Source organism: Aethalodelphis obliquidens, unplaced genomic scaffold (genome assembly GCF_003676395.1).
Source record: "Aethalodelphis obliquidens isolate GAN/ISIS:26980383/991018 unplaced genomic scaffold, ASM367639v1 scaffold58, whole genome shotgun sequence".
NCBI classification, from domain to species: Eukaryota; Metazoa; Chordata; class Mammalia; order Artiodactyla; family Delphinidae; genus Aethalodelphis; species Aethalodelphis obliquidens.
Genome location: NW_020838002.1, coordinates 1095052 through 1121692, shown reverse-complemented (window position 1 = coordinate 1121692; position 26641 = coordinate 1095052). Strand labels below are relative to the sequence as shown.

Genomic DNA, 26641 nt, shown 5'->3' with positions numbered 1-26641 from the left:
GCAGGATTGTAGTTCTTCTTGCTTCTGCTTTCTTCCCTCTGGTGGATGAGGCTGTCTCAGAGGTTAGTGCAGGCTTCAGGAGGGACTGGTTCCTGCCCACTGGTGGGTGGAGCTGGGTCTTGTCCCTCTGGTGGGCAGAGCTGTGTTCAGGAAGACTTTAAGCAGCCTCTCTGCTGATGGGTGGGGCTGTGTTCCCACCCTGTTTGTAGTTTGGCTTGAGGTATCCCAGCACTGGAGCCTACAGCCTGTTTGGTGGGGCCAGGTCTTGGGGAGGAAATGGTGGCCTCCAGTAGGGCTCACACCATTGAGTAATCATCAGAAGTACTGTTGCCAGTGTCTTTGTTCCTTCAGTGAGCCAGAGACTCCTCCTGCCTCTGCAGGAGGCCCTCCACTCCTAGCAGGTAAGTCTGGCCCCAGTCTCTAATGAGGTCACTGCTTTTTTTCCTGGATCCTGGTGCACACTAGACCTTGTGTGCAACCTCCAAGAGTGGAATTTCTCTTTCCCGCAGTCCTGTGGAATTCCTGTGATCAAACCCTGCTGGCCTTCAAAGCCAGATTCTCTGGGGTCTCCTCCTACCATTGCCAGATACCCCAGTCTGGGAAGCCTGATGTGGGAGAATTTCTGTGGTATAATCCAGTTTGTGGGTCACCCACTCAGTGGGTATGGGATTTGATTTTATTGTGATTGTGCCCCTCTTACTGTCTTGTTGTGGCTTCTTCTTTGGATGTAGGGTCCCTTTTTTGGTTGGGTCCAGTGTTGCTTTTTTTTTTTTTTGGTCAATGGTTGTTCAGCAGTTAGTTGTGATTTTGGTGTTTTTGTAACTGGGGTGAGCTCATGTGCTTCTACTCTGCCATCTTGCCCTATTATCTCTAAATTTTAGATTAAATATTCAAAAAAATTTTTTTAACCCTTGAGGCTTTAGAAACTCCAGAATTATCTTGGCTTTTGTGGATGTCTTGGCAGTTTTTACAACCCCAAAGAGGTTCCTTAAACTCCTACCAGTATCAGAAACCAAAAAAGAAATTTCAGTTTGTGTGGTTTGGATTTTAAAGCTCTCTTTGCTGTCACAGGAGCTTGGAGCAGTTCTGGCCCTGCCCAGGCAAATATTCTCAGGGAAAGCCTCCCCTAAGGGATGATTTATGCTGGGGATGGCATCTTGGCAGAGAAGGAGCAAGCTTTGAGAATACTGTTCTGCTGCCAGTTCTTTGAAAAAATAATCCTCCTCTTTTGGGAATGTGACTATCAGACCACATTCAGAAATAAGATCATCACCTGGAAAGATAAGCAATTTTATGAATGACAATCTGAAAAAATCAAACCTTTCCCCTTGATGATCAAGACAGGCCAGACACATAACCTGAGTCATGATCAGTTGCTGCACTCGGATAGAGCATTTTCTCCCAAGTAACAAGCTGAATGAGCTTTGTGGGCCTCTGGGAGACAATTGTTGTCCTCCCTGTACAGATGGGGAAATTGAAGTCAGGAAGCAGCAGCTTAGTCTAGCCACAGAGGGAGTAGGTTCTGGCAAGGACCCCATAGGACTCACAGGAGCTAGATTCCCAGCCCTCTTAGACATGGCATTTGCACTGGGAAGCCCCTAAAGCAGATTTCAGAATGCTACTTGACAGAGACTCTTGAACTGTAGAGCAGGGCTTGGCAAATAATGGCCCAGGGACCAAATCCAGCCTGCTGCATTTTTTTATAAGGCCAAGAGCTAAGAATCATTTTTACATTTTTAAATGGTTGGGAAAAAAATTAAAAGAATAGTAATATTTTGTAACACATGAAAAATATAAGAAACCACATTTCAGTCCATAAATAAAATTCTATTGAAATACAGCCACACATTCATTTATTTATTGTCTTTTGTCTATGGCTACTTTTGAATTATGACAACAGAGTGGAATAGTTTTAACAGAGCCTATGGCTGGCAAAGCCTAAAATATTTACTACCTGTCCCTTCACAGAAAAAAAAACTTTCCCAACCTCTACTCTAGAGGTCCTGTTAGTATAATAATTAAAATCAACTTTATTGGAGTGTAATATAGAAAATGCACTCATTTTAAATCTACAGTTTGATGAATTTGGAAAAAGAATGCAGTCATATAACAACTGCCACAATCAAGATAGAACATTTCCATTATCCCCCAAATTTCCCTGTGCTCCACTCCTAAGTAGTCAGCCTCTCTCCTATTCTTGAACTCAGGCAACCATGCGTCCAACCTCTGTCAGTAGTAGCAGCTTTTAAATGTTTGTTTCCTGAGCATTCCAGATCACTAAGACTGTGTTAAAGGAGGGTGGTGGGGGAGGGTGTGTGAAAACAAGAAGTTGATTTTCTTCTCTCATTTGATAACTCCTTAATTCACTCCAAGCACCCACTCCAAACAGCCACTTAACTGTTAATAGTATTAGTAGCTAACAGGCACTGTGCAGAGAGCTCTCCATCTGTTATCTCATTTAATAATTTAACCTTATAAGGGAGGTCTTATCTATCTCCCATTTTATTGAGAGGAGACAGAGACACCCAGGTTGACTTGTTGAAGGGCACACAGCTGATAAGATGTAACCTACCATTTGAACTCTGATATGTCTGAATCCAGAGCTTGAGCTCAGCTACCATCCCACACACTTATTCATTCTTCTCTACAAGCCTGCTTGGGAGTGTAATATCAACATTTATAGAAGAAGGAAGCTCAGAGAGATTAAGTCACTGGTTCAAGTCACCCAGCTACTAACTGCCAGAGTCAGATGTGAACTCCTAACTGTAAGCAGAAGGCACAGAAACAGAGCAAGTGAAAAAACATCATTTTGAAAAATAAAAATCACCTTGTCCTACAAAGAGGGGAACTAAGGGCCTGGGTGAGTGAGCTGTAGATAATGCAGGGGTGAGAATGGCACTAGGTGAAAAGCAGTCTTAAGTCAGATATACTTTTGCTTTCTGAACTAATGGATATTCCAAGACTATTTAATTTAATATAAACAACTAATGAGGTGAAGTGCTTTGAAAAACACTGAGGGATGCATCCATGCTGACCAGCATCAGTAATCAAAATCTCTTTTCCCATCCCTTCACAAACAGCATTCATCTGTTCAGATTGAGAAAGTCTCAGAGTAGGGCCACATGGAGTGTTGTCTTTCCATCCTCCTCCTCACACCTACTATTACAAAGGATGGTGCAGTTTACTGGCCCTTATTTTGAATGATTGCTCTGCATTTCTTCAGAGCCTTTTTACCAAGTGCTTGGCATCTAATAGGCACCCCAAAATATTGTTTGTTGTTACAGTTTTCTAGGAGCACTCCATCAGCCTCTCTGCAGGCTCTTCTTACAACCCTAGGATAGGAGGTTGTGTCCGCTGGGATCCTTAGTTGTAAATAAAAGAACCCCTTCAAAATTAGTATAAGCAGAAAAGAAATTCATTAAAGCAGGTACTCACTGAATCTTTGGGTGGGCCCAATAATCGGAATTGCAGGCTATACTTATAAGACTGCTATGGAATTGTTCTAGGAAAGACCCGTGCTCCTGCAACTGCTTGGCAGAGACAGCCAGATCCCATCACTGATGTGGACTAGTCACTAAACACCACTGGTGTCCAGAAAGCTGAACAATTCTGCCACCAGTATCACCAGAAAATATATTCCACATAAGACCTACTTTCTCGTTGTTCACTTCAGAACTGAAATCTCAGACATCTGAGATTGCCAGATTGTGTCACATGCCTGTGTCCTATCAAAAGTAAAGTTCAGGATTCTACCTGGGTGGGATTGAACCCAAAAGGTGAGAAATACTCCAAACATAGTGGGTTGGCTGAATAATGGCCCGCCTCAAAGGTGTCTACATCCTAATCTTGGGAACCTGTGAATATGTTACCTTACATAGTAAAAGGGACTTTGCAGATGTGATAAGTTACAGATCTTGAGATGGGAAGGTTATCCTGAATTATCCAGGTGGGCCTAATGTAATCATAAGGGTCCTTAAAAGAAGGAGACAGGAAGATCAGAATGAGAAAAAGGAGATGTGATGACAGAAGCAGAGGTTGGAATGATGCACTTTGAAGATGGAGGAAGGGGACTATGAGCTAATCAATGTGAAAGGTCTCTAAGTAGCTGGAAAAAGCAAGGAAACGGATTTACCCCTGGAGCCCGAAGAAGGGATATCAGTCTGCTGACACCTTGATTTTAGCCCCCTGAAACTCATTTCAGACTTCTGAGCTCCAGAACTACCAAGATAATGTTTGTGTTTAAAGCCACCAAGGTTGTAGTCATTTGTTATAGCAGCAATGGGAAACCAATACCCATAGGAAAAGCACCCAAAATGTGATGGGAAACCAGAAAGCATGAAAAATGTCCAGCAGAGCAGCACTGAAGGAAATCTTGAGAAATTGTTTCCACATCCAATTTATAGGGTTACATCTCTTCATCCTTTGAGAGCATTCTAATAGAGTCCTGAAGCTAGGTTGGGTGAACAAGCTGAGTGAATTGTCTGTTCACCTACTTTATTCACATTCCATAATTTATTCAACAAATATTCTGCTCATTAATTAAATATTTGCTGGAGTTAAGGGCCAAGCACTATGAAAGATACGATTACAAAGAAAAATAAGAGAATAAGACTTAAAGTTAACAGCCAAGAAGTTCATAGACACTGTGTTTAGATTTCACTGATTTTCAGTTGTCTCTATATATCAAATCCCACCAAAAATCCACATTTAGGTGATTTGGAAGAATGGGAGTTAGGATATCCAGATGATTGCAGGAGGAGCCCCAATAATTCCCCAATAAAAGCATTATAAATTGAACCCCTATTATAGCAGCAGCCAATACTTACTGAGTGTTCTTTGTGTTAAAGGTAATGCTAAGTATTTTGTATGCTTTATTTTTATATAATTATATCAACTACATGAGGTATGGACAATTATTATCCCCATTTTATAGATGAAGAAACTGTAGGAAATACAACCAAATTCACTTTGCTAGGTAACAGAGCTGGAATTTGAACTGTAGATCAAATTTGAACATCTGACTCCTGAGTACATATGTTTTGCCACCCTGTCTACTTGTGTACTAAGCACTGAGTTAGAGACTAAAGATTCACATGTGTAAGAGAAAAAAAATCTCCAGATAAGTGAACCTCAAAATTTTGTAGGTAAAATAAGCTATGAAATGCAGACAAAGAATTACATAGCTTTCCAAGGTAACTGATTTACATATTTTCATTTGAATATATAATTTCTGATCCATTTGGTTAAAGATGATATTGCATCTGAGGTAAGAGCAACCCCTATGTTGCTTTCACTAATTTAGGTACAAAATATATTCTAGATATTTTCAATTTTAAAATCATATTCTATAAGGAATATACATGAATCATTCTTTCCCCTTTCTCCTCCTTCTTTCTACCCTTAGCTGTAAGCTAAGGTCAATGCCTTGGTCAATGGTATTGTTTAGGTTAATGTCCCTTGAATCCTTTTGCCAGAAAGTGTAAAGGTTGGGGATGCAGCCCTCCAGCACGCTGTTCTAAGCCAGGTGCCTCCCTTCTGCAATGGCTTATCAAACACCCATACAGGAAATGTTGAGGCTGAGTTGGACTGGGAGCAAGGATACACATCTGTAAACTGAAGAAAAATACACAACCTAAAATTTGTGAGTTATGTTTTATTTGGGGACCTTACTGAGGACAATAGCCTGGGAGACGGCCTCTCAGATGTGTCTGAGGAACTGTTCTGAAGAGGTAAGGGAGGAACCAGGATATATAGGAGTTTTGGCTGAAAAAACAAAAACAAAAAAAAACATGAACATGTAGTTGAACATCAAAAGATTACTGCTAATCACAAAAAGCAAACATCTCAAGTTAGTGAGTTTAGTGCTTCTCTATGTATAGGAAGATGCAAGAGTCTGGGCTCATTGAAATTATTCCTTTGATATGCATCTTCACTATCAAGGGCCAGTATCCTGCTTTTCTCCATCCTGAATTCCTCTCAGGGTACACTGCCTAGGGCTGCTGCAGTGGTTGATGGCTTGATGGCGGGCAACATTTGTTGTTTACTGGAATGGCAGGCAATATTTTTTTTGCCCACAGATATCACTTATTTCTCCCAGGTTGAGTAGAGTGTGTAAGATCTCTTGACCACTAAGCCAAGGGTTACGTCTTACACAAATGGCACCAGAGTATTCTGCTCCTTGGGTTCTGGGAGCTGAAGTTTGCTAGGTTACCACTTAGCAATCCTGTTGACAGATGGTGTGCCTTGCTCATCAAATTGGAATCCTCCCTACTTTGAGGCATGTTGGCAGACAGACTTGGTGGTGTTTTCTAATGCTGAATGGTCTGCAGTTCAATAGCATGAAGATAAATATTCTACTTCATTGTGTATCCACTAACTTAAGCCTTTCTGAGACTATTCCCTTCACTTTGACAGGGCACATTTAGAAAAGTGAAATGAAGTGCTTTCAGGCACTCAGCTCCTCCATCACTTCCTCTTGTACTATATCAGCTTGGCCCTTTTCTGAGACTTGTCTTCACATAGTGTTTTATATCAGTTACATACAGTATCTTGAACCAAAAAGAAAACTTTGTAGTTCAGAGTTCAGAGCTTAACTTTGTTTTTGAGACAGTATTGTGCAAGACCTATTTCTTCAGAGAGATTGTTAGAGGAAAAGACAACAGCTTAGGCAAAGAAGGGGCCCTGATATAAACCAGTGTGGCTTCAACACAGAATAAGTGCGGTTAGAGAACAACAATGTTAATAAGCTGTGTATTTATCCTAAGATCAATGGGAAACCATGAGAGGGCCTTAAGCTGGGTGGGGGATGTGGTTCACATGATCACATTTGAGTTTTAAGAAGATTTCTCCAGCTACAGAGAGGAGAATTGACTGGGAATGAAGTGAGGTGAGGGAGACAGGTAACCTGAGAGGGGCAGTGAGGAGACTCTGGTGGCAGTCTGAGTTAGAGACAGAGGTAATCTGATGAAGGTGGCGGTGGATATGGACAGCAATAGAGAGAATCAGGAGTTGTTTAGGACACGGATCAATGGAGCTTAATGAATTGCATGTGATGGTGGAGAGGGAGAACGGTGGGTTAGAATGAGACCCAGGTTTCTGGCTCATGAACTGGGTGGATGGTAGATTCATGGATCAAGGTCACAGTGGAAGAGGGGCACCATCATGCATAGCATGCTTCTGCATTGAGTCACAGAGAACTGAAAGACAACTTGAAGAGGAGAGAGAGCTGCAGAGTTTGGGGAGAGGGAGAAAAGGAAATAATAATGAAAGAAAGAAAAGACAGTGTCCTCTACCAGAGAGTATACCAGGGCATAAGAACACACAAACTTACTATGACTACAGTTTTTAACTTGTATTGGCAACACCACTATTACTAGCTGCTACTGATTTCTTAGTATATGTCTAAACCTTAAATAGCTTTCAATTTTTACAAAAACATGTTGAATAGATATCATTCATCACCCCTATATGGCCGAACAGACTGAGGCTCGGAAATGTTAAATAATTTAGCTGGAGTTAGAAAGCTAGCAAATAACCAAGCTATGATTTGAATTCACGTCTGTATGGTTCTGAAGAATACAATCTTTTGTATTCTTCAGAACCAAAGGTTTTCATAACCTTTTAGGGAAAACTGATACCCCAAGGGACAAATAAACAAGTTCAGGCTTAGAATGATGTTAAGAATAAAGTACTGAGATAACAAAGAGTCTGATAGGAGATCATTTTAGGAATATTTCTTGGAGATGTTGAGGTCTGCTGGTTTGTAATATATAGGCCAAATCTCTGAGTGCAAGTACATTAGTTTGAAGCAGGGAGCAAATAAATGAGATTAATAACATGTAGGGTGAAGGGGGCATTGGAGAAGGATGTTTTTGAAACATCATTCTGCTTTATACCCTTTGATTATGCTACTTTGCCAGTGTGATTAAGCTCAAATACTTAGCTTGATCCACATGACTCTCATGACACGCTACAATGCTTTATAGACCCGCTTTCTGCCTCCCCTCTGTGCACCCTGTGTTTCAACCTTAAATGATTTACCCTTCCTCCTTTTCTCCCTTCCTCCCTCCTTTCCTTTCTTTCCTCTTTCCTTCTTTCTATGTTTCCTTCCTTCACTCTTTCCCTTATTCATTCTTTTTTTTTCACTTATTCAGTAATCATACATTGAGCACCTGTTGTGTACAGTGCCAGGAACTATACTGGGTCTTGGGGATATCCTCAAGAAGATCATGGGCATCTATAAAACACGGAGTTCATAATCATGGTATTGTACGTTGAAATACACTATTACAAACATTGGGTCATATGAAAATAGGTCAGATGAGGGTGTGGCCTTCTCTAAAGGAGGTGAACTTTGACGTAGGAACACGTAGAAATTTGTCAAATATGTAGAAGAGTTGAGCTTTTCTGGCAGAGAAAATAACGTGCCTTTTTTAAAAAGCAGAAAGGACTTGGAGAATGGAAAACAGCATTCTACAAATGTAGACTTGAACAGTTTTTGAGATGTGACAGTTATTTTTTTTTCCCCACTTGTTACCACCCTTTGCATTTCTGTTTCAAAATCCTGAGGCGGCTTCTTCTCTTTTCTGCTTCCTTTCACCTCTTTGCTGGCTCTCCGGATTAAACTCTTCATTGCAGCTCTCTGACAGTTTCTCATCTGCTTTGCTAACCAGTTTAAAAAATAAACATTTTAAAAGCCTCTGTGGGTCTCCTGCTATGTTATGCCTCTCGTGCTGTGTGAATTGGTGCTCCCTGCCCAGAGGACGTGTGCCCCACCACTGAGGCTCTGGGAGCTATGAACTTGCCATCAAGGTTTGCACCATGGGCTGTACCGACTGATAGCTTGGCTTTGACTCCCCAGAGTCAGTCACCTGCCATGTGCCTGCCTTCACCAAAGGGCACAGCACCAGACTGCTTACTCACCAACAGAGTGAGGTCTGGATAGGGCAGTGAGGCAGCCCAATTCAACACTGATCATGTCCAGCCTAACTCCCAGCTTTTCCTTACCTTCAGTACCACATGATCCTTACCTACATGCTCAGCCTGCCTGGGGTTCTCTGGGCTGCTCCTGAGTGGAGGTAGGGCTGATTTAATCTGCCTTACTGCATATATGGGCTGTGTTCTAAGGCAGCCTTGTTTCACTCTGGCCTTTGCCTCAGCTGAGCCATGAGATTTCACCTGCGTCTGGACTGAATCCTCAGTCTGTGGCTTGGTTCTGATGAGGGGCTTCTCTTTTAGCCAAGCAAAGGCTTGTGTGCCTGCCTGAGGCACAGAAAGCCAAACCCTGACAGGAGGTTTTTGCAGCAAAGTAAGGGTTTATTGCAGAGGGCTAAGCAAGGGAGTGGGAGACAAATCTCAGATCTACTCCCTCTTGGTTATTGAGTTGGGGGTGTTTTTAAAGGGGAAGAACAAAGAAGCTGGGATTAATCATCTTGTGACATTTCTGTAACATTTCTTAATCTTAGTTTCAGGTAGTCAGGATGTCTCTGGTTTTTGACTCTCTGACCAGGTGGTCCATGGTCAGGGGCCTGTTAGCTTATTTTGCCCTGGTGAAATAACCTCAGTTTGTGCATGAATGATAATATTTACAACAGCAATTTTAGTACGTTAACAGTGTTATTGACGACAGCAATCTCAGTCATCTGACTCTGGTTGATTAGTGTTCAGTTAGCACAGAATTGAGGTCAGAGGAGACAAGCAAGCATATAAAGTTTTGGGTAGAGAGATTAATCATAAACTAGGTAAGGGAACTTGGTTTTAATGGGGCTAGATTTCACTCTCCCTGTACCTAGTGCCTTCATTTCTGTAGGCATTACACAGGGACCTTAATCTCTAGGTTTAAGGCCCAGCGTCCTCCCTAAATTTGGTTCCACTACCCATGGGCTAACCTCACTAAAACCCACTGGACTCAGGTTGCCAGAGACCCAAGAAAAGATGCTAAATTCTGAATATCCACCATGCCTTCATTTCCCATTGCTGTACCCCATATACAAGTCAGGACCCCATTTATCAGGACTTTTTCTTCATTCTAATTATTATGTATAATATAGCAGCTAACACATGATGTGCACCTACCCTGCCCATTACTGGGCTAGACACTTGAGAAGAATTAGCTTACATGTCTTCACAATAGCTTCATGAGAAAGGCACTTCATGGCACTAGGATTCCAGCTCAGGCAGCCTTGCTCCAAAGCCCATTTTCTTTCTTTTTTTTTTTTTTTTTTTGCGGTACGCGGGCCTCTTACTGTTTTGGCCTCTCCCGTTGCGGAGCACAGGCTCTGGACGAGCAGGCTCAGAGGCCATGGCTCACAGTCCCAGCCGCTACGCAGCATGTGGGATCCTCCCGGACCGGGGCACAAACCCGTGTCCCCTGCATCGGCAGGCAGACTCTCAACCACTGCGTCACCTGGGAAGTCCCACAGCCCATTTTCTTAAATGGAATGTGCTTTATTGTCTGCCTCAACCATAGTATATCTTTTTGTTGTCAGGCTCAGTGCTTTTCCAGCCATACCAATTTTCTGATAGCATCTTCCTCTGAGTCTGTCTTTCCAATGCATCCATAGGTCTTGTGGGCAAATCTTGTTCCAGCCTGATTCCTTCCTCCATAATTGGACAATGACCACTTAAGTAATTGGATGATGTGCCATTAAGGACATGGAAAGGACCACTAGTGTCAAATTGTATACCAAGCATCCAATGAATTCTTATTGTGTATTGTTAGTGTGCTCAACTGTTTTCAGTACTATAAAGGGATCCCATGGAATAAAGGGTTCCAGTGGTTAAGCTCATGGACTCTAGAACCAGACTGCCCAGACATGAATACTTATTTCACCACATAGTATCCATGTGACCTTGAGCAAGTGACTTGTCTCTATGCCTCAGTATTCTCACCTGCAAAATGGGGAAATAATAATACCTACCTCATAAGGTTCTTGTGAAGATTAAATGAGTTGATTTGTGTAAAGCATTTTATACACACTAAGTGTTAAATAAGTATTTGCTATAATGATGTTGATGACAATGATTAAGGAGAATATGGCAGTATGGTTCCTGTTTCAAGAAGCTTTTAGTTTAACAAGGCAGACTAAAAGTCACATAAAATAAAATGAGACCATATTTAATTAAATATTAGTTTGGGTGATGAATATGAGAAGTTTAATAATGTTCCTAATAGTTGGGGGGTGGGGGGAATTGGGAAAGGCAACATGGATGAGAGACTTGACCATGGCATTGGGGATTAGTTGGTTGGAGAAAGGCAGAGAGGAAAATGGTGGTTTAGTCTTCTTGACACAAGTGCTGCTTCCTTCAATGGAGCACTGATGATCCTTGTTACAGTGTTTGTTATTACCTGTTGGCCAAATTTCCATCCAAATAAACAAGAGCCCAAGATTCTGAGTCTAATCTGAAATCTTGGGGACTTGCTTTAATCATGGGTATAGAGTGTGATTCTTCCTTGGGTAGAAGAGCATAGATTGAAAGGTGATTCAAGAGGTAGTGTCCAGGGTTAAAGATGGCCTGGAAGCTGGATAATCAAATTAAGCTTCCACTCAGCAGTTGAGTTGGAAGGCAAGCTAAAGGCATGACCCAAAGCACTGTAAACTGACGACTTGGTATGAAGGATAGAAAACAGAGCATAGAGATGGGAAGCAGCAAGCTGCAATGGGCTTCAATTGGTAAATTAAGGGAAATAGATTCTAATTAAGGCATAGATGAATTAACTCAAATTAGAGCATCAGATCCTGTATCAGTGGAGTCCTAGGGGAATGGGCCATAAAGCAAATTGTTCCTAATGATAGAGATGAGATAAATGATAGAGAACAATGTCTAGAGATTCTGATGTGGGAACCAGCCCCGGGACAGATGTCACAGTAGGTGACTCAGGAAGGCCATTTTCAGATTCAGATTGGGGGACACTCAGTGATCTTGGATTGTAGGGGAAGAAATTTTATGAGATTGAATACAGTGTTTAAGGTACTGTATTTTTTGAAACAGTGGTAGAGACAGAGCTAACTTAGCCATGCAGCTTTTCACTGAGAAGCTTATAGTCTAAAAGACAAGATAAATCTTATTCAAAAGTAACTAATACGAGGTAGAAAGCAGTGCCTGATATAAAGAAGGCAGAAATTGAGACCCTTAGGAAGGCAGAGGATGGAGTGATTGCTTGCAGTGGAGGCTGGTGTATCATAGCCCCAGAGTCAGCACTGAAATCATGAAGCCTGGGTCTAGATTTCTGCTACACCACTATAGATGTGACCCTGAGTAGGTACATGCAACCTCTTTGACTATATCTTTATCTGTAAAATATGGATCAAAGTGGTTCCTATCTAACAGAGCTATTTTGAGGATTAAGATAGTGCAGATAATGAGATGGTGCATGCAAAGTGTGTCATTTAATAAATGATAGTTGCTATTAATTCAAATGGACTATTTCATTAGGGTCATATCCAAGGGAAGTATAGGTCCAGAGGATTCTGATATCAGATATCTCAGCAGCTGAAGATGGAATAACAGAGCAAAGTATTTAGCAACTGCAATATAGAAAAACGTGTCTTAGTTTATTTTCACGTACAAACTCCTTTAGAGCTAGTAAAAAACAAAGCATGTTGCCATTAAAAAAATGCTTTTTGCAAACAGTTGAAAAATTAAATTTGGTTCCTAAGTTTCATGGGGAATGTTTAATGTTCTCCCATACACTTCTGGCATGCACATATGTCCTAAATAAAAATGAGCTACATAGAAATATAAACATTTGTGTGAGATGGACAGTCCTGTTTAGCTTGTTCTCCCAGACTGCTGTGAAAATGTTCATTTTAAATTTACATTTAGAGAGGAAAATTACCATTATTTCAATAGTATAAGGAAAAGTAATAATCCTAGAGTTTGATGTTTTCAAGTGCTTCCAAGTGCACAGCAGTAAACTCATGACTTTTCCAACCATACAGACACAATAAACAAACATTTAGATGAGGACTAAAGCTGTCATCCAGCCATTTGTTCATTTTCAAATATCTAAATGACTAATGGCTTTATAAAAAATTCACGTATTGAATTGGAGTGGGTAAGTAGAGATGACATCAAAACTAAAATAAAACAATAATAATAATAATAGCTTGTACTTGGTATGTTTTCAAAAATGTGTTCATTTTCCTGCATTACTAGTTATTTAGAACTTACTAGTTATTTAGAACAGATATTATTAGCATCATTTTACAAACTTACTAGTTATTTAGAGCAGATATTATTAGCATCATTTTACAAACTATAACATTTAGTTTCAGAGAGATGTAATAGGTTTGTCCAGGATAGCATAGGCAATATCATAGGCACGTTTTTCCTCACAGCACTTAACACTAACATACATTGCATGTTTATATTTTTTATTCTGCTCTCACTAGAATGAAAATTTTATGAGGGCAGGGCCTTTGCCTGTTCCCTTCATTGCCTAGAATAATACTTAGCACATGGATAGGAAGTACTCCATAAATAGCTGTTGAATGAATGAATGAGTGAATGAATGAGTGAATAAGATCTGAGCCTGAGCTAGCACCTAGTTCAGCATTCTTTCCACCACATCAGTCACCCCCAAACCTTATAGAATGGTGATTGCAAAGATGGGAAGGGATCTCCAACAAGAAAAGTCAAGGAGAATCTGATCATGGATTCTCTTCTGAGACAGACAAGGAATGTATCAAAGAAGAAAAAAATCAGGGGTGACGCTGGGAGAGTCAGTCATGAGGTACTGGTACCATGATCTGGCACCAAGATCCAAGGAAAAGTACCACCAACGCTGACTCAATGGGGCTTCCTAGAGAAAGTGATATCTCAGCTGACACTTCCTGGAAGACTTGAGTTGGATGAGGAGGCAGAGGGCATTACACGTGAAAAGGCTTAGAAAAAGAGAGACTCAGTGATGTGTATGTGAAAACTGAAGGTTGTTCAGAGTGGATAGAGAATAGTGTGAGAGAGCTTCATAAATGCAGGAAGAGGCAAGGCTGAAAGATGTAAGTAAGAGCCAGATCAGGAAGGACCTTGACAAGTCATGTAGAATCATCTTTATCCTGAGAGGTATGAGAAGCTACCTAAGTAATGGCATTGTGGGCACAGAGGAGAACAAGTCTCACTCAGAAAGTTTCATAAGTCTTACTTAAGAAGGCTTTAAAAAAAATCCAACCCAATCCAAAAATGGGCAGAAGACCTAAATAGACATTTCTCTCAAGAAGATATACAGATTGCCAACAAACACATGAAAGGATGCTCAACATCACTAGTCACTGGAGAAATGCAAATCAAAAGTACAATGAGGTATCACCTCACACTGGTCAGAATGGCCATCATCAAAAAATCTACAAACAGGGCTTCCCTGGTGGCACAGTGGTTGAGAGTCCACCTGCCGATGCAGGGGACACGGGTTCGTGCCCTGGTCCGGGAAGATTCCACATGCCACAGAGCAACTGGGCCCGTGATGGCCACTGAGCCTGCATGTCCAGAGCCTGTGCTTCACAACGGGAGAGGCCACAATAGTGAGAGGCCCATGTACCGCAAAAAAAAAACCGAAACAAACCGCCCCCCCCAAAAACCCAAGGATATCTAAAAAATCTACAAACAATAAATGCTGGAGAGGGTGGGGAGAAAAGGGAACCCTCTTTTGCTGTTGGTGGGAATGTAAATTGATACAGTATGGAGAACAGTATGGAGGTTCCTTAAAAAACTAAAAATAGAACTACCATATGACCCAGCAATCCCACTACTGGGCATATACCCTGAGAAAACCATAATTCAAAAAGAGTCATGTACCACAATGTTCATTGCAGCACTATTTGCAATAGCCAGGACATGGAAGCAACCTAGGTGTCCATTGACAGATGAATGGATAAAGAAGATGTAGCTCATATGTACAATGGAATATTATTCAGCCATAAAAAGAAATGAAACTGAGTTATTTGTAGTGAGGTGGATGGACCTAGAGTCTGTCATACACAATGAAGTAAGTCAGAAAGAAAAAACAAATACCGTATGCTAACACACATATATGGAATCAAAAAAAAGATGGTTCTGAAGAATGTAGAGGCAAGATGGAAATAAAGATGCAGACGTAGAGAATGGACTTGAGGACACGGAGAGGGAGAAGGGTAAGCTGGGATGAAGTGAGAGAGTGGCATAGACATATATACGCTACTGAATATATCTTTTTGAATCCGTGTTTTTTGTTTTCTTCAGAAAAATACCCAGAAATGGAATTGCTGGATTGTATGGTAGTTCTATTTTTGATTATTTGAGGAACCTCCATACCGTTTTCCATAGTGGCTGCACCAATTTACATTCCCACCAACAGGTATGAGGGTTCCCTTTTATCCACATGCTCACCAACACTTATTATTTGTTGTCTTTTTGATAAGAGTCATTCTGATAGGTCTGACGTGATATTTCATTGTGCTTTTGATTTGTGTTTCCCTTATGAGCAGTGATGTTGAGCAACTTTTCATGTGTCTGATGGCCTTCTGTATGTCTTCTTTGGAAAAATCTTTATTCAAGTCCTATACTCTTTTTTTCTCAGATTGTTTTTGATGTTCAGTTGCATGGGATATTTGTATATTTTGGATAGTAACCCCTTATCAGATATATGCTTACAAATATATTTTCCCATTCAGTAGGCTGACTTTTCTTTTTCTTAATAGTTTCCTACACTGAGCAAAAGTTTTATTGTTTGATATAGTTCCATTTGTTTATTTTTGCTGTTGTTTCTGTTGCCTGAGGTGACATATACAAAAGAATATTGCTAAGACTTATGTCACATTAAAGTACTGCCTATGTTTTCTTCTAGGTATTTTTTTAGTTTCAAGTCTTACATTTAAGTCTTTAATCCATTTTGAGCTTATTTTTGTACATGATGTGAGAAAGTAGTCCAGTTTGAATCTTTTCCATTGAGCTATCCAGTTTTCCCAACATCATTTATTGGAGAGGCTGTCTTTTCCCCATTGTGTATTCTTGCCTCCTTTGCCATAGATTAATCGACCATATAAACATGGGTTTACTTCTGGCCTTTCTATTCTGTTGCATTGATCTTTGTGTCTGTTTTTGTGCAGATACCATACTGTTTTGATTACTGTGGCTTTATAGTACAGTTTGAAATCAGGGAACATGATACCTCCAGATTTGTTCTTCATTCTCAAGAGTGTTTTGGCTATTTGAGGTCTTTTGTGTTTCTGTAAACTTTTAGAATTATTTATCCTGGTTCTGTGAAAAATGTGATTGGTATTTTGATAGAGATTGCATTGAATTTGAAAATTGCCTTAGGTAGTATGGTTATTATAACAATATTAATCCTTCCAATTCATGAGCATGGTATATCTTTCCATTTGTGCCATCTTCAATCAGTTTAGTCAATGTTTTATGGTATTCTGAGTGTAGATCTTTTACCTCCTTGGTTAGATTTATTCCTAGGTATTTTACTTTTTGATGAAATTGAAAATTGGATTGTTTTCTTAATTTTTCTTTCTGATAATTTGTTGTTGGTGTATAGAAATGCAGCTGATTTCTGTATATTAATTTTGTATCTAGGAACTTTACTGACTTTATTTATTAATTCTCACAGTTTTTTGGTGGTGTCTTTAGTTTCTCTCTTTATATTATCATATCATTTGCAAAGAGTGACAATTTTACTTCTTCCTTATCAATTTGAATGCCTTAATTTTTTTGGTTTGGATGTAGCTAAGATTTTGAGTACTGTGTTGAATAAAAGTAATGAGAGGCTGCGGCCACCACTGCCACCACCCCCTCACTGCCTCAGCCTGGTGGGGAGGAGGAGGAGGAGCAGCAGGGCCTCTGGGCCCTGGCACCGCTGCGTGGAGGAAATATGAACCTGCAGCCTGTGTAGAGGAGACCCCAAGCACAGTAAGTTAAGCAAAATGAAAAGACAGAGAAACACATAACAGATGAAGGAGCAAGGTAAAAACCCATCAGACCAAACAAATGAAGTTAAAAAGGCAGTCTACTTGAAAAATAATTCAGAGTAATGATAGTAAAGATGATCCAAAATCTTGGAAATAGAATGGAGAAAATACAAGAAACGTTTACAAAGGACCTGGAAGAACTAAAGAGCAAACAAACAATGATGAACAACACAATAAATGAAATTGAAAGTTCTCTAGAAGAAATCAGTAGCAAAATAAATGAGGGAGAAGAATGGATAAGTGACATGGAAATAACTACTGCAGAGCAGAATAAAGGAAAAAGAATTGAGGACAGTCTCAGAAATTTCTGGGACACATTAAACGCACCAACAGTCAAATTATAGGGGTCCCAGAAGAAGAAGAGAAAAAGAAAGGGACTGAGAAAATATTTGAAGAGATTATAGTTGAAAACCTCCTTAATATGGGAAAGGAAATAGTTAATCAAGTCCAGGAAGTGCAGAGAGTCCCATACAGGATAAATGCAAGGAGAAACACGTCAAGACACATATTAATCAAACTATCAAATATTAAATACAAACAAAAAGTATTAAAAGCAGCGAAGGAAAAACAACAAATAACATACAAGGGAATCCCCATAAGGTTAACAGCCGATCTTTCAGCAGAAACTCTGCAAGCCATAAGGGAGTGGCAGGACATATTTAAAGTGATGAAAGGGAAAAACCTACAACCAAGATTACGCTATCCAGCAAGGATCTCATTCAGATTCGTGGGAGACATTAAAACCTTTAAGGACAAGTAAAATTTAAGAGAATTCAGCACCCCCAAACCAGCTTTAGAACAAATGCTAAAGGAACTTCTCTAGGCAGGAAACACAAGAGAAGGAAAAGACCTACAATAACTAACACAAAACAATTAAGAAAATGGTAATAGGAACATACATATTGATAATTACCTTAAATGTAAATGGATTAAATGCTCCAACCAAAAGACATAGACTGGCTGAATGGATACAAAGACAAGACCCGTATATATGCTGTCTACAAGAGACCCACTTCAGACCTAGGGACACATACAGTGTGAAAGTGAGGGGATGGAAAAAGATATTCCATGAAAATGGAAAACAAAATAAAGCTGGAATAGCAATTCTCATATCGGACAAAATAGACTTTAAAATAAAGATTATTACAAGATGCAAAGAAGGACACTACATAATGATCAAGGGATCAATCCAAGAGGAAGATATCAGAACTGTAAATATTTATGCACCCAACTTAGGAGCACCTCAATACATAAGGCGAATGCTAACAGCCATTAAAGGGGAAATTGACAGTAATAAAATCATAGTGGTGGACTTTTAACACCCCACTCTCACCAATGGACAGATCATCCAAAATGAAGATAAATAAGGAAGCACAAGCTTTAAATGATACATTAAACAAAGTGGACTTAATTGATATTTATAGGACACTCCATCCAAAAACAACAGAATACACATTCTTCTCAAGTGCTCTGGAACATTCTCCAGGATCAATCATATCTTGGTTCACAAATAAAACCTTGGTAAATTTAAGAAAATTGAAATTGTATCAAGTATCTTTTCCGACCACAATGCTATGACACTAAATATCAATTACAGGAAAAAATCTGTAAGAAATACAAACACATGGAAGCTAAACAATACACTACTTAATAACTAAGAGATCACTGAAGAAATCAAAGAGGAAATAAAAAAATACCTAGAAACAAATGACAATGAAAACCCAAAACTGGTGGGATACAGCAAAAGCAATTCTAAGAGAGAAGTTTAAAGCAATACAATCCTACCTCAAGAACCAAGAAACATCTCAAATAAACAACCTAACCTTGCACCTAAAGCAATTAGAGAAATAAGAACAAAAAAACCCTAAGTTTAGCAGAAGGAAATAAATCATAAAGATCACATCAGAAATAAATGAAACATAAATGAAGGAAACAATAGCAAAGATCAATAAAACTAAAAGCTGGTTCTTTGAGTGAGAAGATAAACAAAATTGAGAAACCATTAGCCAGACTCATCAAGAAAAAAAGAGAGGAATATCAAATCAATAGAATTAGAAATGAAAAAGGAGAAGTAACAATTTACACTGCAGAAATACAAAGGATCATGAAAGATTACTACAAGCAACTATGTGCCAGTAAAATGGATAACTTGGAAGAAATGGAAAGAAATCTTAGAAAAGCAAAACCTTCTGAGACTGAACCAGGAATAAATATGAACAGACCAATCACAAGCACTGAAATTGAAATTGTGGTTTAAAATCTTCCTACAAACAAAAGCTCAGGACCAGATGGCTTCACAAGACAATTCTACCAAACATTTAGAGAAGAGCTAACCCTATCCTTCTCCAGCTCTTCCAAAATATAGCAGAGGGTAGAACACTCCCAAACTCATTCTACGAGGCCACCATCACCCTGATACCAAAACTAGACAAGGATGTCACAATAAAAGAAAACTACAGGCCAATATCACTGATGGACATAGATGCAAAAATCCTCAACAAAATACAAGCAAACAGAATCCAACAGCACATTAAAAGGATCATACACCATGATCAAGTGGGGTTTATCCCCAGAATGCAAGGATTCCTCAATATACGCAAATCAATCAATGTGATAAACCATATGAAAAAATTGAAGGAGAAAAGCCATATGATCATCTCAATAGATGCAGAAAAAGCTTTTGACAAAATTCAACATCCATTTATGATAAAAAAAAAAACCTCCAGAAAGTAGGCATAGAGGGAACTTTCCTCAACATAATAAAGGCCATATATGACAAACCCACAGCCAACATCGTTCTCAATGGTGAAAAACTGAAACCATTTCCTCTAAGATCAGGGTCAATACAAAGTTTCCCACTCTCACCACTATTATTCAACATATTTTTGGAAGTTTTAGCCACAGCAATTAGAGGAGAAAAAGAAATAAAAAGAATCCAAATCAGAAAAGAAGAAGTAAAGCTGTCACTATTTGCAGATGACATGATACTATCTATAGAGAATCCTAAAGATGCTACCAGAAAGCTACTAGAGCTAATCAATGAATTTGGTAAGGGACAAAGATACAAAATTAATGCACAGAAATCTCTTGCATTCCTATACACTAATGATGAAAGATCTGAAAGACAAGTTAAAGAAACACTGCCACTTACCAATACAAGATAAAGAATAAAATGCCTAGGAATAAACCTACCTAAGGAGACAAAAGACCTGTATGCAGAAAATTATAAGACACTGATGAAAGAAATTAAAGATGATATAAACAGATGGAGAGATATACCATGTTCTTGGATTGGAAGAATCAACATTGTGAAAATGAATATACTACGCAAAGCAATCTACAGATTCAATGCAATCCCTATCAAGGTACCAATGGCATTTTTCACAGAACTAGAACAAAAAGTTTCACAATTTGTATGGAAACACAGAAGACCCCAAATAGTCAAAACAATCTTGAGAAAGAAAAACAGAGTTGGAGGAATCAGGCTCCCCGAGTTCAGACTATACTACAGAGCTACAATAATCAAGATATGGTACTCGCACAAAAACAGAAATATAAATCAATGGAACAGGATAGAAAACACAGAGGTAAACCCACACACAGATGGTCACCTTATTTTTGATAAAGAAGGCAAGAAGATACAATGGAGAAAAGACAGCTTCTTCAATAAGTGGTGCTGGGAAAACTGGACAGCTACATGTAAAAGAATGAAATTAGAACACTCCCTCACACCATACACCAAAATAAACCCAAAATGGAGTAAAGACCTAAACATAAGGCCAGAAATTATAAAACTCTTAGAGTAAAACATAGAACACTCTATGACATAAATCACAGCAAGATCCTTTTTGACTCATCTCCTAGAGAAATGGAAATAAAAACAAAAATAGGGGCTTCTCTGGTGGCGCAGTGGTTGTGAGTCCGCCTGCCGATGCAGGGGACGCGGGTTGGTGCCCCTCTCCGGGAGGATCCCGCATGCCGCAGAGCGGCTGGGCCTGTGAGCCGTGACCGCTGGACCTGCGCATCTGGGGCCTGTGCTCCACAGTGGGAGGGGCCACCATGGTGAGAGGCCTGCATACTGCAAAAAATAAATAAATAAAAATAAAAAAATAAAGAAATGGTACCTAATGAAATTTAAAAGCATTTGGACAGCAAAGGAAACTATAAACAAGATGAAAAGGCAACCCTCAGAATGGGAGAAAATATTTGCAAACGAAGCAACTGACAAAGGATTAATCTCCAAAATGTACAAGCAGCTCGTGCAGCTCAATATCAAAAAAACAAACAAACAATTGATAAATGGGCAGAAGACCTAAATAAACATTTCTCCAAATAAGATATACAGATTGCCAACAATCACATGAAAGAATGCTCAACCTTACTAATCATTAGAGAAATGCAAATCAAAACTACAATGAGGTATCACCTCACAGCAGTCAGAACAGCCATCATCAAAAAATCTACAAACAATAAATGCTGGAGTGGATGTGGAGAGAAGGGAACCCTCTTGCACTGTTGCTGGGAATGTAAATTGATACAGCCCCATGGAGAACAGTATGAAGGTTCCTTAAAAAACTAAGAATAGAACTATCATACGATCCAGCAATCCCACTATTTGGCATATACCCCGAGAAAACCATAATTCAAAAAGAGGCATGTACCACAATGTTCATTGCAGCTCTATTTACAGTAGCCAGGACATGGAAGCAACCTAAGTGTCCATCAACAGATGAATGGATAAAGAAGACGTGGCACATATATATGATGGAATGTTATTCAGCCATATAAAGAAACGAAATTGAGTTTTTTACATTGAGGTTGATGGACATAGAGTCTGTCATACAGAGTGATGTTAAGTCAGAAAGAGAAAAACAAATACCATATGCTAAGACATGTATGTGGAATCTAAAAAAGAAAAAAGTTTATGAAGAACCTAGGGCCAGGACAGGAATAAAGGTGCAGACATAGAGAATGGACTTGTGGACATAGGGAGAGGGAAGGGTAAGCTGGGATGAATTGAGAGAACGACATGGACTTATATATACTACCAAATGTAAAATAGATAGCTAGTGGGAAGCAGCTGCATAGCACAGGGAGATCAGCTTGGTGCTTTGTGACCACTTAGAGGGGTGGGATGTGGAGTGTGGGAGGGAGACGTATTGGGAGGAGATATGGGGATATATGTATATGTATAGCTGAATCACTTTGTTATAAAGCAGAGACTAACACACCATTGTAAAGCAATTATACTCCAATAAAGATGTTAAAAAAATAAAAAGTGGTAAGATAGGACATCCTTGTCTTATTCCTGATCTTAAAGGAAATGCTTTCAGCTTTTCAGCATCGAGTATGATGTTATCTGTGGGCTTGTCATATATGGCTTTTATTATGTTGAGGTATGTTCCGTCTATATGCACTTTGTTGAAATTATTTTTATCATAAATTGATGTTGAATTTTGTCAGAATCTTTTCTGGCATCTATTGAGATGATCGTATGATTTTTATTCTTAATTTGTTAATCTGTATCACATTGACTGATTTGTGGATATTGAAATATCCTTGAATCCTTGGGGTAAATCTCATTTGATCATGATGTAGGATCCTTTTAATTTATTGAATTTGTTTTGCTAATATTTTGCTGAATATTTTTAGATGTATGTTTATCAGTGATATTGGCCTGTAAAGTTTTTTTGTGTGTGTGGTATCTTTGGTTTTGGTATCAGAGTGATGCTGGTCTTGTAGAATGAGTTTGGAAGTGTTCCTTTCTCTTCAGTTTTGGAGTAGTTTGAGAAGGATAGGTGTTAACTCGTCTTTAAGTATTTGATAGAATTTACCTGTGAGGCCATTTGGTCCTGGACTTTAGTTTGTGGGGAGTGTTTTGATTACTGATTCAATTTCATTACTGGTAATTGGTATGTTCATATTTTCTATATTCTCCTGATTCAGTCTTAGGAAATTGTACATTTCTAGGAATTTATCCATTTCTTCTAGGTAGTCTGTTTAACTGGCATTCACAGTAATCTCTTATGATCCTTTGCATTTTTGTGTGTCAGTTGTAACTTCTTTTTCATTTCTGATTTTATTGATTTGGGTCTGCTCTCTTTTTTTCTTGATAAGTCTGACTAAAGTTTATCAATTTTATTTTATTTTTTTGAAGGAGCTCTTAGTTTCATTGATTTTGCTTCTATTCTTTTTAAAAGTCTGTAATTCATTTATTTCTACTCTGATCATTTCTTTCCTTCTACTATGTTTGGATTTTGCTTTTTTCTTCTTTTTCTAGTTTCTATAGATGTAATTTCGGTTGTTTATCTGAGACTTTTCTTGTTTCCTGAGGGAGGCTTGTATTGCCATAAACTTCCCTCTTACAACTCAGAACACAGCTTTTGCTCTGTCCCATAATTTTCGGATCATTGTTTTTATTTGTCTTCAGGTACTTTTTTGTTTCCTCTTTGATTTCTTCAGTGACTCATTGGTTGTTTAGTAGTGTATTGTTTAGCTTCCATGTGATTGTGTTTTTTGAAGCTTTTTTTCCTTGTTGATTTCTTAGTCTCATAGAGTTGTTGTTGGAAAAGATGATTAATATGATATCAGTCTTCTTAAATTTATTGAGACTTGTTTTGTGGCCTGGCATGTTGTACGTCCTGGAGAACGTTCCATGTGCACATGAAAGAAATGTGTATTCTGCTGCTTTTGGATGCAATGTTATCTCTCTATATATTAAGTTAATCTAGCTTAATGTGTTGTTTAATGCCAGTGTTTCCTTACTGAGATTTTGTCTGGATGATCTGTTCATTGATGTAAGTGGGGTGCTAAATTTCCCTACTATTATTGTGTTACCATTAATTTCTCCCTTAATGTTTGTAAATATTTGCTTCATGTATTTGGGTACTCCTATGTTGGGAGCATATATATTTATAATCACTATATCTTCTAGTTGGTTTGACCTTTTCATCATTATATAATATCCTTCTCTGTCTCTTGTTACAGTCTTTGTTTTAAAGTCTATTTTGTCTTATATAAGTATTGCTACCCTGGCCTTCTTTTCATTTTCATTTGCATGAAATACTTTTTTCATCCCCTCACCTTCCGTCTGTGTGTCTTTGGGTCTGAAGTGATTTTATTTTAGGCAGCATATACTTGGGTCTAGTTTTTGTACCCATTCAACTACCCTAGGTCTTTTGGTTGGAGCATTTAGTCCATTACTACTTAAAGTAATTATTGATAGGTATGTACTTATTGTCATGTTGTTAATTGTTTTGAATTTCTTTCCTATTTAAAATTGGGATATTTTTTCACAGTGTTTTTTTTTTTTGCATTAACTTTGCTTTTTCAAAATATTGCATTAAAATATTGTTTTCCTTGGCTGCTGTTTTGATACAAATTAAATTTTGCCTAATCTGCTTTATTTTCATCACCTTAGTCACCAGCATCTGTGGTTCTTTATACAAATTTGACTCTGCAGCTCTTTTTTTTTTTTCTTTTTTTAAACTTTTTCTTTGTATTTTCCCTCTCCAAAAGTGTTAACTGCTTTTGGGTTGTTAACTGTTTTGGTTGCACCTGATTAAGGGGTGCATAAACAGATAGTTGCTACAGAATAAAAGCCAGTAAGAAGTGTATCTGTGGAAGGGATTTTGGTTTGCTGATCCCAATGCTATGATAATTAAGGTTATGTTCTGGAAGATGCACCAGAGGAGGGGGAGGAGTGAGTAGATCAAGGCTCTTAATGACTAGCTCCTTGCCTATAGGTTCCTAAAGGCTGTTGGATGGGAGGGGAGCGCAAGTGTGTAGCAAGGCCAGGAGTGTTGTTTGGGATACAGGTTTTCTTTTTGCAAGACAACTCATGCTGTGTGTTCTGAGTTGCAAGTGTGATAGACCTGGTGCCTTCTAAACAGTGATTGGAAGTTAATATCCAGCATTTTATTTTTCCTGTTGTATATGTGGGATGTGTGTGTGTGTGTGTGTGTGTGTGTGTGTGTAAGAGAGCCAAGAATGCCCTCAATATTTTCCTCTTTTATGTGATTGCTGGAGGATGTCCAGCAAGAGGCAGCAATTCTTTTTTTCAATGAAGATCTCCTTCTAGTGAAAATCGTGGAATGAGTTTATAGCTCCAGATACCTAAGCTTTGTAGAGTGATTTATGGAAGAGCTGTTTAGCAACTTTGTTCTGTATATACACTATTAGTTTAGTTTGTGTGCTAAGCAGCAGACCTATTTTTTGAAGCAATTTTCCATATCACTTTTGTCTTCTCCCTATTTTAATGCTTTTGCACAGTTTTGCCAATAAATAGCAGAAACTTTGTTTTCTCATTTTCTCAAACCAACTGACCAAAGGTGATGCAGAGAAAGTAAATTCTTTGAGAATGCTTGGAAGAAACTCTCAGGCATTTACCATAATATTTGCAGAACAGTTGGTGGTCCAGTCTTTTGAATCTACCTGCCACAAGGAAAACTCTGACAGCACTTGGATGGATTAGATGTCAAACCACAAATGTGAAGATGTAGAAACCAGTCAGATTCTTGGAGTCCTAGAAGGTAATGGCGGGAAGTTTCAACAGGACAGTGGGAGATATACAGGTAGCCACGTAGTCATTACCTGGGCAGTCCTGTTACATACAAGATCCCAGAAGGAGGCAGAGCATAGCATTAGAGGAACCAAGCAGCAGGAGGGGACTGGGATGTAAAGACTGTGTCTAGTCTTTAGAATGACTGACATGAGTCAGCATACTCAACAGAGAAAAATCAGGGTGCTTTGAAATTAAGACCTGTTAAGTAGAAGGATAACGTTAGGATCAAGGTACTAAAATTAGGTCCTCTTGGTGGAACCAGGGTTGGAATAAGATATGCAGATAAACTTTTATCTTGTTACAGTCCCCTTTATAGGGCTAGTATTGGTCCCAGAGAAGGATGTATGGGCTGTTCTCATAGCTGGAAGATTAAGTAATAGAGGATTTAAATAACAGGGTATGGCAGCTTATTCTTACTAGGTGCTAATTATGTACTACAGATGGTTTTAAAAGCTTCAGATATATTAACTCATTTGGCCCTAATGACAACACTATGAATTAAGTAGTATTATCCTTTCCATTGGTATAAGTAACTTGCTCAAGATCATAGTGGCAGAACTGGGATTTGGACTCAGGCAGTTTGGTTTTAGAGCCACATTCTTCACCATTATGTTATGTTATTTAGACAAGCAGATCATTGCCTCACCAAATTTAGAGCTTCAGTAGTTCAAAGGAACAGAAATCTGGGTGTATGGTTAAACTTGAATTTGGTGGCATATCTGGGAATAAACCCTTTCCCTAAGCACCTGGGAAATAGGATGTCTCCAGTGAATTGGTGAATATGATAGAGAAGCTTCATTCAGGAGACTCACTTGCAGGTGTTTCAGATTGGTCTTTCTAGAACTTTCTAGAATTCAGCCTCTTCTTCTCATTCGTGCTGACTCTGGGGGGCTGTTCTCTGAGTTCTGATATATTCATATGCATTAGCTCTTGAGTTATTTGACTCTGTTCAGGACCCCATTCCATTCTCATATTCTCACTGTGGGAGCTGTCCTCTTCTCAAAGATTCACTATACCACATGTCCTAATTTCCATCTGACTCTCTTGGTTCAACCTACACATTTCCTCCAAAAACATTACAACTGAAGTTAGAAAACAATGTTCAGTGGCTGGTTAACAAATATTGTTA

General features: G+C 38.9%; 1 protein-coding gene across 1 annotated transcript in view; it reads left to right on the top strand.

Annotated features, from left to right (window-relative positions):
• Positions 1-26641, top strand: part of CA10 (carbonic anhydrase 10 (inactive)) — a 626923-nt gene that overhangs the window by 27965 nt on the left and 572317 nt on the right. The gene's annotated exons all lie outside the window — the stretch shown is intronic.